Raw genomic sequence first — 10,577 nt, 5'->3', positions numbered from 1 at the left:
ACTTTTTTAAACAAGCATTTTTAAACCTAGAACCCTCCAGTCCTCAGTCCTATTATGCTACAATTTGACAATTAATTACAATAAAATATGAGTATAATCATAAAGGATCCCAATGACACTGTTACTAGTATATACTGTATATCTATGGAAAGCTGTTGACATGAATTTGAATTTGAACCTTGAATTTTTGATTACTGGAAAAATGTATTTTGTCAAGGTACATTTCTTTCAGTAGTAATCCAAGAGGATTACATTTAATCTTAATTCAAATTTACTGTTTTATCAACTCGTGGTCTTTCTTAAACTTTGATTAAAGCAAAAACCATTACAGATCAGGTAAGTGTGAGGCTGTTACATTCAGCACTCATTGCTAGAGTTAACTATATCAATTTCTGAGGTGCTCACATAATTAGGATAAACATATGCTAATAAGGGCTTTAAAATAACCTCTTTGTAGTTAAAAAAATGTCAGTTGTGATGATCAAGTTGCCAGTTATTGCTGCTTAGAAACAAAAGCTGGATTTTTAAATAGGCTCAAATGGAAATTCTTTGTGTGCTACAGGTTTGCATCTGTGCACACACTTTTCAGGTCCTTCGATCTGAAAGACATCTCTGGATTAAAACTCTCAAAGAAAGATTTTTTTACAGTGCTTTGAGTACTAACCCATGCCTTGGCTGCTGCAAACAACAAGAAGAACAGTGAAGTGTACCTCAACTGCAGAGCTGCTAACAGTGAAGCTGTACTAAAAATACAATTGAAAGTAAGCCAAAAGCCTTGTGGTCAGTGGGGGTGGCAGGGTATTAGTCACTAAAGCTTTCCAGGAACATTGTGTACCTGTTAGCTCAAACCACACTGCCCAGCTCTTCACGTATTGAGCCACACATTCTGTGCACCTCCCAGTCAAACCAGATGTGAGAGTGGGCTTGTGTGTTTCCTGCATGCTAAATAATCAGAATCAATTTTCCGAAAGCCTGCCTGTCTTCTGCCTCTTCCTCAGCCTCCCACGCTTGCTTTGCTTTCAGGGAAAAAATAAGAAGTTGCTTTTGTATGTTTCCCCTCAAGAATCTGTGTCATTCAGTTCTTAATCATAATCTGACACAGGTTAAAGACCAGAGCAATAGAAATTACGAAATGTTTATAAAACCTACCCTAACATTAGAATTGTCTGGTGCCGGCCTATGTATAATAGTGTTGTGTAATGTGTACAGCAACTAAAAAAGTCACATTTCACGTAACAATCAAAACTGATGATAAATAGGTCAAAAGATAAATTAACAAAGAAGCAGAATTATTTAACAACTTCCTGTGTATTACATCTCTGGACCTCATTTTTGGTACCAGTCCCATGCACTGATACTTACAAATCAAACGAAAAATGAAAAAAGGACAACTTTTATAACTAAAATGAAGGCCTGCACATTGTAAGAATGTTTAAAAGAGCTGTATTCAATGTCTAATGTGTGCATGTTGGGTTCTATATGTATATATATAAAAAAAAGTACATGGATATTAATACAACTCAGGAACAGGTAGTGGGTTTATTCCCTGCTGAAAAGAAGAAAGGAAACACATTGTTTTTGGCTGTGGAGCCTTCTTCAGGTGTGAGAAAGACAGGGTAGACGGCAAAGATTAAATAGCACAGGAGAACAAAAGCTGGAAAAGTGAAGGAGGAGGCAGAGGGGAGAGGCAGAGAGGCCACTCAGGAAGTGCAAAGTGGAGAGGGGTGAAGAAAGGTGTGAAGTCAAAACCTGCATGAGAATAGAGAAGATCACACGACCACCAAATCATCTCTTATCACTGACCACCCAATCTATGTAACCTTCTTGTTCACAGCTCCCTCGACTGCACTCGGCAATCATCCCCACCAGGCACCTTCCCCTGCAACAGAGCTCTCTGCATCACCTGCAAGTACACATCTAACAACACGTTCATTCAGGGCCCCTCAGGACAATTTCAGATCACCCAGACGACATCCTGTATCTCCGGCAACCTCATTTACTGTATCTCCTGCAAAAAATGCCCAGCTATCTACGTTGGGGAAACCAGAAGGAGACTTGGAGACCGCTTCAGAGAACATGTTCGGGCTGTGAGGATAAAAGATCTCTCCAAGCTCATCATTTCTCATTTCACCTCAGATGGCCATGATCACACTGATCTCTCCGTCTGTGTTCTCAAAGAGGGGTTTCTCAACTCCCACAGCAGAAACAACAGAAACAAAACTCATCCTGAAACTGGGTTCACACCTTTCCCCTTCTCTCAATGATCTACTTATTTTTGTGTAGTCTTCTCTACTCTCATGCAGGTTTTGACCTCTCACCTTTCTTCACCCTTCTGCATTTTACACTTCCTGCTTGGCCTCCCTGCCTCTCCCCTCTCCCTCCTCCTCCACTTTTCCACTGTTCTCCTGTGCTATTTAATCTTTGCCATCTATCCTGTCTTTCTCACACCAGAAGAAGAATCCACAACAAAAATGCTGTGTTTCCTTTCTATTCTTTTCAGCAGGAATAAACCTGTTACCTGTTCCTTTGCAGCCTTCGCTTGCTGACACAGCTCCCTACTTGAACTTTATAATAAAATAACCATCTTCAGGAGATGGTGGTAGCACTGGGGCCCTTATCTTCTTTTCAGTCTCTGATTCACCATTCTGATCAGTTTATTAAATCAGGAGATACACACAATCCTTCAAAAACGTTCCTTTAGTGAACAGGGATTTATTTTCTTTATGGTAAAACAATTCTTAGAAGACAATTATTTTCTGAGGCACTAGGGTTCTCATTCAAAATCCACGCATTAAGTTTGGACTTCCTGATTTGTTCTAAAAAAACTTGCTTAATAACTAAGGCACCATAGAAACCATGCAGAAAGGTAGCTCTGACGTCCCAGCAAATCATTCTCAATTTTCTTTTTTTTGTTTGTTTTGTAAATAAGGGAATTTAATGAAAGAGAGTTCTGAAAATGTGTGGTGACTGGAAAATCTTTATCATTCTGGTATAACCGAAAACATTGTCAGTGCTGGATTGTAAAATGGGCTCAACATTTCAATGCTCACTCCTACAAAAGTGCAGTACGTTTTATGTTTTTTTTCATACATTAACTTAAAAGTTATTGATGTCACATATTTATGTAAGTCACTGTATGTAGGGAAGTGGATAGTTTCCGTGTAGCTGGCATATCAGTTTGATGGCTGTGGCCATTTGTATCTCTTCACCCAGTATTTCATGACTTGGTGTGGCTGGAGAATGTTGAGGCGTTGTACAATGACACTACATGTTATATGATTAGCACCAGGGAAAGCATTTCACCATCAAGACTCTTGCAGCCCTGTCCTCAAGGGCTTCGGTCTTCGTTTTTCGTTTTTTCCGTCACTTATTTTGGTACCTATTACTTTGTCAAACAGAAATGCTGGGAACTACTGGGTGTGCCGTGAAGGTAGGGGTCCTCTTACTGTATCCTGAAAAAGATGTTCAGCTCTTTTATTACTATTGCCACTATCAAGCAAGAGCGATGGCAACAATCCCTGAAGGGGCTGATTAAAATAGTACTTTAATTAACCAGAAGGGACATTTTGATTGCTGCTTGAGCTCATGCTCTTGGTTTGCCTGCCAGGCTGTCAGGACCATATTGTTTAACAAGATAATTGCAGGACTACTGATACTAGATGGTTCTGGAACTGGCTTTTGCCTTCTAATGGAACGGCTGTGTGATTCAGGATGTCTCTGGGGTGATGTCAGCCCTGACTCTTTAGGGCTGTTTGTGTGTGAAACAATGAAGCAGCACTGCGCTTTAGAAGGAGGCCTTTGTCAGAGCTCAAATGGAGGTGGACTGGATGCAGACTTGTCAATCACTTTGTCCCAGATGACATGGTGAGGTAAGCTTCTAGCCGGGAAAGCTATTGTTGCTTGAAACTACTATTTAAATGTTTTTGGATGGATTTTCTCACGCCGCTCTTAAAGGGGTAATAACCATGTTGAAAGCATTGAGTTGGAAAATATCCTAATTTGGGCCTTTGTTTCTTCAGAAGTTGGGATAGTGGGGCAAGGCAATGCTGACTAAACCCGCCTCATCTTGAGCTGTTTGTCATCTCTAACTTTGTGCCTCTTTGGAAAATTACTGAAGCAGACAATCCCCTTGTCACCAGAAATTCCTGTTTTCGTGATCCTGGTGAGCTATTTCTAGTTCAGTTAGACAATGGTGAATCCCTGCTCCCTTGATTGTCACTGACCAAAGCCATTTTAGGTGCTGTACTGTCTGAGAGAAACACAATTTGTCAGTACTCTTTCTCCATTTCCTTTTATTTTATCTTGCAGGGCAGGATTATAGCAGTTCCTAGACTTTGCAATAATGACATATGCCAGAATTGATGATTTTGGGGGTGGAGTCATATTGTTCAGCTATGCTTACGCGCACTGTATCTTCATATTGCTCATCAGCACCTTGTCACTGGTGAAAGGTGTTCTTCACATTAATGAGTTGGGGGCTTCTTTGGCTTTGCATTGGAAAATAAGGTTCAAATAATCTAACATAAAAGACAGAAAATAGACCAACAAAATAATGAATCAATCTAAAAGAGAAAAGTGTAACAATATTTTAAGTCAAATTATTTTATGATTTCCACTGGACTAGCATGGAATAACATAACCACATAATGTTGCCTATGTACCGAGAGGAATTCTGTAGCAACCATAATGGAATTATAGTATTACAGGCACTTCCCTGTTCTCTGCTCCAGGAATCTGGAGGCAAGACCCAACATACTGCATTTAACCCTGAGAAAGGACTACATGGAAATTCAAAATCAGTATAACTGTTTTCTTTCTGAAATCATTATTGTTAGGTTCCAATGTATTTTATGCTACATACTGTATGTAGTGGCACTATGCAGATTATGTTCAATACTTCTGAAGAAACTCAAAACAGGAGACTTTTTGTGGCTTTTACTTTATGCCTTGCTGTTGAATGTTTTCCATTAATAAACACCTGTGGTTTGGTTACTGTATGTGTTGGGGCTTTAAATAATCTGGCAGGAGTTTTAAAAAATCTTATTCTAGGTGTTTAATGCATATTTTCCACAGATACAGCTTTGGTGCATTTTATGCCAAGTGTCTTAATGTTTCCATCTTGATTGAATGATAAAAGTGATAAAGGTCAGCAATTTAAACATGACTTTTAAATGCCAAGAACTCTTATGAACTATAAATAGCTGGAAGATGTGATGCATTTCTGTATTTTGTATTATGAATTTACAAACGTAATTGCTTTTTATTGTCATGAACCTTTTACTGAAGTTTGTTTTTCATACATGGTCGAACCTATGATAGAAATAAAGAAGGACTTTAGATATAATTCAGTAACAAGATCTCAGGATAAGTTTAATGTTTTAATTTTCTATTAACATTTTTAAAACTTTATATTTAACATGGTATTTTTTTCATTGGTTCAGATCTTTGAGCAGATCTTTGATTCAGATGTTTTTAAATAAGAATTGTCTCTCTTTGTTTAGTTCTGTTTCATCTTCTTCCCAGGAAAAAAATGTATTAAAGCAAGAATTGAGCTGTCTGCATAAATTCAACTCTACAGATGATAGAGATCATACATTTCCAGTAGATTACTGTACATGTAGCTTGAAGGTAAATAAAGATAAAGATGAGTAATACTCTATCAGTATATCTTTGACAGTGCAATAAAACTCCTTACATCCAACCTGTATATTACTTTCAGTTTTAACTATGCATATTATTAATTAGAAGAATCTACTGACTTAATAAATTCCTTTCAAATTAGTTTAACATAAAACATATTTTGTTAAAATAACTGGTAGTTTGTACTGTTTATCAATATATCTCACAGGAAAATGTTGCTCTGTTATTACAATGCTTTTTATTAATATTTCAGCATGAACTAATTAATGCTTAACACCCTATGCATCAGATATAACTTACTGATATCTCTTTCTTTAATGATATATTCAGTAATATACTATATATTGATCATTAGACTCTACTTTTTCATTCTTTTTTACACATTCTGTCACTGATCTGAAATCCTATTTGTAAATCACAGAGCATAACCAGGCCTTAGTTGGTTTAATGGCAGATAGACAGTCTCTCTGGAAATGAATTGGCAGGAATATGAAATTATTTAATCATACACAAAACAGAGGTCAGAAATTTACCAAACTCTCTTACCACAGGTATGCAAAATGTACAATAAAATGCCTATGATTGAAAAATAAACCTAGAGTTAGATCTATTCCTACTCAAAAATGTCTGCTGGTTAGTGTGCCTATAAGAACAGACTGATTTCTTTTTCCCGGTTACTGTTTTTTCCATTCTAACAGCTCCAAATATTTAAAGTATACAGCGTGTACATGCTTACTGTTGGACGATTTGACAACAGAGTACTAACAACATCACCGTTCCCATCTTATTTGTAACAGATGATTGTCAGATGCAATCCAACAGTCAGCTTCAGGACTGCTGCCTTTGCTTCAAACAGTCTCCTTCCTGGACAGAATGGCATACGGAGCAAGTGGAAATATGCAGCTGAGGTTAAAATGAAAATTAATTTAAAAATTGAAACCTTGAACATATATACAAAAACCAAGAGGTATCCTGACCAATTGAAAAGGTTTCTCGTTTCTTCTTTTAACACGTTTCCTTTGAAAATGGCCCCTTTTATACGTGGGCATAACCAACTAGGTCAAGCAGTTCTTGTCAAGTACACCCTGTGGTTACAGGTACTCAGCTTCACCTCCTGCTGCATCAGTACATAACCAGGGTTCATTTCATAACAACCCCAGAGCCCATTGTGATGTGTGGGGTGTACAGCATGTCAGTGAAGAGAAAAGGTTTGTGAACCCCCAGTGTAATTATGGGAATTACAGTTTCTTACCATGATACCCTTGTTTTGTTGGAGGTGGTCTTTGCATAAACAGCCAAAGGATCTCAATGTTTTCTGAGATACAGTGGTGTATGAAGTTGAAAAAAAAAAAATAACTGAATAATCATAGTATGTGAAATATTAAGCAAACACTTACTTTACACTTCACAATTGAGGAGGCGATTAGAGTCAAATGGTTAAATAATTATTTAACACGAAAACAAGGACTGAGTGTGGGCAGTCCTGTCCTATATATATAAAAAAAAACTGTTCTATCTGTGAGTTTGGTTAGGATTATACATTATACAGCTCAGTAGAAATGCAGAGATTTCAGAGGGCCTCAGAAAAAAACAGTAGTTGATGCTCATCGGTCTGAAGAAGGTTACAAAACCATTTGTAAACATTTGGGCTTCCATCCTCCCACTGTCAGACAAACCTACCGATGGAAAATATTCAAAACCATGAGAACACTACTTGGGACCAGTCATCCTGAGAAGATCTCCCCAAGAGTGAGCCAAAAAAATCACCTAGGAAGCCAGAAATAACCCTAGAGCAATAATTAAGGATCTGCAGGCCTCTCTCACTATAGTTGATGTCAGTGTTCTGTCAGTATTGTCCATTTGGAAAAGGATGAATGTGAATTGTTTTCATGGTAGTATAGCCAGGGAGAAACCATTGCTCGCTAAAGAAACATTGCTGCCCATCACAAGTTCACCAGTAAGCACCTGGATAATCCACAAAACTACTGGAAGAATGTTCTCTGGACAGACGAGTCAAATATTTATATTTATGGCCACAATGAGAAGCATTTTGCATGGTGAAAACTAAACACTGACTTCTGACAAAAGAACTTCATCTTGTCCATCAAGGCTGGTGGTGGAAGTATCAATAGTCAAACTAAGGCTGGCACATTTCCAGAATCAATAAGGAGAACAACTAAGTGTAAATCCCTTTCACAGTCCAGATGTAAGAAGTTTAGTTGCATCAATTATTTCAACATCATCCAAGCAATGTGACAAGTTAGATAGTGGATCATTAATATCAGGCTTCATGTGTCTCCATGCACATTGTCTACCGAAGGGGGGCACGTGTATAAACACGTATTAAAGGTTATAGAGTTAGTACTTAACACGTAAGGAATAATTACTGCAACATGTTAACCATAAAGCTCTGTATTGTCACCAATGTGCCTCAAGGGCTGTTAAAGGTAAGAGCTGACTTTGTAAAAAGAACAGTAATTGATCAGCTCCTAACGAAGTTATCAAGAGTGATTAACTTTAAAGAACAGGACAGACTGTAAACCACCTGAATATGAAACGAGTACATGAGGCTGTACTGTAGAAACAGGGTTTGAAAACTTTGGCAGTGTGTTTGTTCTGCGGGGCAGAGTCAGCACTGTGTGTATTGAGCTCAATAAAGGTTGAATCTACACACTTGCTGCCCCCTGCTCTTCTGCTGAAGCATTTACCATCATCAGGGATGTTCCTCAGGCCCTCAGAAGACAACAATTCCAACTCTTGGTTGTTAATATGTTATCCCTGAAAGGCCGTGGTGCATGCAGATTCATTACAATCATGAGTACTAATTATAATTTAGACTGATTTTAAAGATGTGCATTAAGATATGATTATTGTTTAACTTAGAGCTTAATTTACATAGTTTGTCTGAAGTTTTTTTTTTACCCTGAATGCAAATACAAACTCACTACAGCTTATATACCTGAAAATGTCCGGTTTGAACAGGCTGCCCGGTTACTGTTGCAGAGTATGTTGCGATGCTGTGGGTATTGAGGAATATTCCCAAACTATGATTTACATGTACAGAATAGCTTCCTGCTTTCAGGAAACTGAGATAAACCACTTCACAATATCGTTTAACATTAGTTTAATTTTACTTAACATACAATCCGGTTGTCGATTCAACATCAGTCAGAAATTGTATCTTTTAATATAGCTAGGGCAATATTTAAAAATATGAAGAACGGTAACCTAATATTTCAAATATATTTACTGTCGTTACTTGGTGTAGCCAGATTATATATATATATAATATTATAAATATATAAATTGAGGTGCACCATTCTAATTTTGTTTTGTTTTGCCGATCGTCAATAATATTAAATATACAGATTTTGAAAACTACACCATTTAGCGTTTGCAGTCATTTTCTGTCATGAGTAACATCAGGCTTTTTGTTAAAAAAAAAGGGGCCTCTTTGCTTCTGCACGACAGTGGTGTAAAAAAACAACTTTCACCTCTTCGACAGCGGGCATCAAGAGTTGGTAATGAGTAATTTTCTTTGAAAGTTTCCATTCGTTGGTTATCAACACTTTCTCTGCAGGTGCACATTAAACACATTGTAACAAGCTTAAAGTGAAACCGTAAAATGTGCTGTTCCGGACCTGATTTAATTTAATGAATGTCCCTTGTGATCGTGTATTGGGGACTCTCCTTTTCTCCTATTTAATGCTAACTCTTAAGAACGGCATAGAAATATTCTTGTTTTAATCTACGTTACTCAAATACAGGAGAGTTCTGCAAACTGTAAATGTTAAGTCACGGTTTCGAGGGTTTATTCAGTTTCTACTCCGGTGGTTATTTATGAATGAAAGTGGTTTATACGTTGCGATTTTCCCCTTTTGCATATGATACAACGCAATTGCGCTATTTTCCGTGGAGTGTTTTTTTTATGAATGAGTGAATTAGAGAAATGACGTCAATGATACAATGACACGCACCCCACCCCTGTGTAGTTTAACTCTTCTGAGTCCAGTTCTTTTATTTTTTTTAACAAATGAATTATTGTTACAGTGTTCGACTTGTCCTTTTTTACCTTTGTTCATACATTATACCTTAGATTGTTGCACATGGCGTTGAGACTCAGAATGACCGTATGTGGCTGTGTAGCGGCTCCTGTTAAAATCAAGGTAATCTATATACATCCTTTAGAAAAGGGTTTATCCGGCATAGGCAATTTTACGTAAATATGTTACTTGCACGAACAACTTCTCATTTAACCACGGTCCTTTTCATTTTTCTTTTAGGTCCTCGGAATCATAAAATCCCAGAACAGGATATTTTCTGAAACGAAATTAACGTGTGAATTGAGCGCTAACACTGTAAGAATAAAGTCGTAAACTGTGTGCTAAATCCTTATTAAATTATTGTTGTTGCCAATTACCGCTGGGTTGTGACAAAATAAACCTTTTTTTTAAAAAAACATAATTTTTATTTTCCACTATACTTGTTAATAATTATGTCTCTCAAAAACTGCACCTAGTATTAATAGTAGTTTATCTGTAATTTGCACTCCATGCACACCAAAGATCAGCTGTGTTCATCTGTAACGGGACAACGCCTTTACTTAATCAGCAGGCTGTCAAACTAGGACAATAGAAATAGAAAATTGAGATTTTAAATACGATAACGAGATTTAACCTGGAATGAAAACATATGCATTCATAATCTGGGTTTCTTTAAAATGCTCCTTTTGTCTTACATTGTCTGGCAATGATGATTTCAGGTAGCTTTACATTTGACGTTTAGCATTTGCGGTTGAAAATTACATAATCGAATAAAACCGAGATTTTGAACCACATCTACAATAAGAGTCTTGTTATAAATTATTAATGTAAAGACGAATTTCCATATTGAAATGTCCACGTGGGTTGTATCTCTTAAGTACAAAATGGTGCGGA

The sequence above is a fragment of the Lepisosteus platostomus genome, chromosome 7 (assembly GCF_059453375.1).
Source record: "Lepisosteus platostomus isolate fLepPlt1 chromosome 7, fLepPlt1.hap1, whole genome shotgun sequence".
Taxonomy (NCBI): Eukaryota; Metazoa; Chordata; class Actinopteri; order Semionotiformes; family Lepisosteidae; genus Lepisosteus; species Lepisosteus platostomus.
This window is presented reverse-complemented; position numbering follows the sequence as displayed.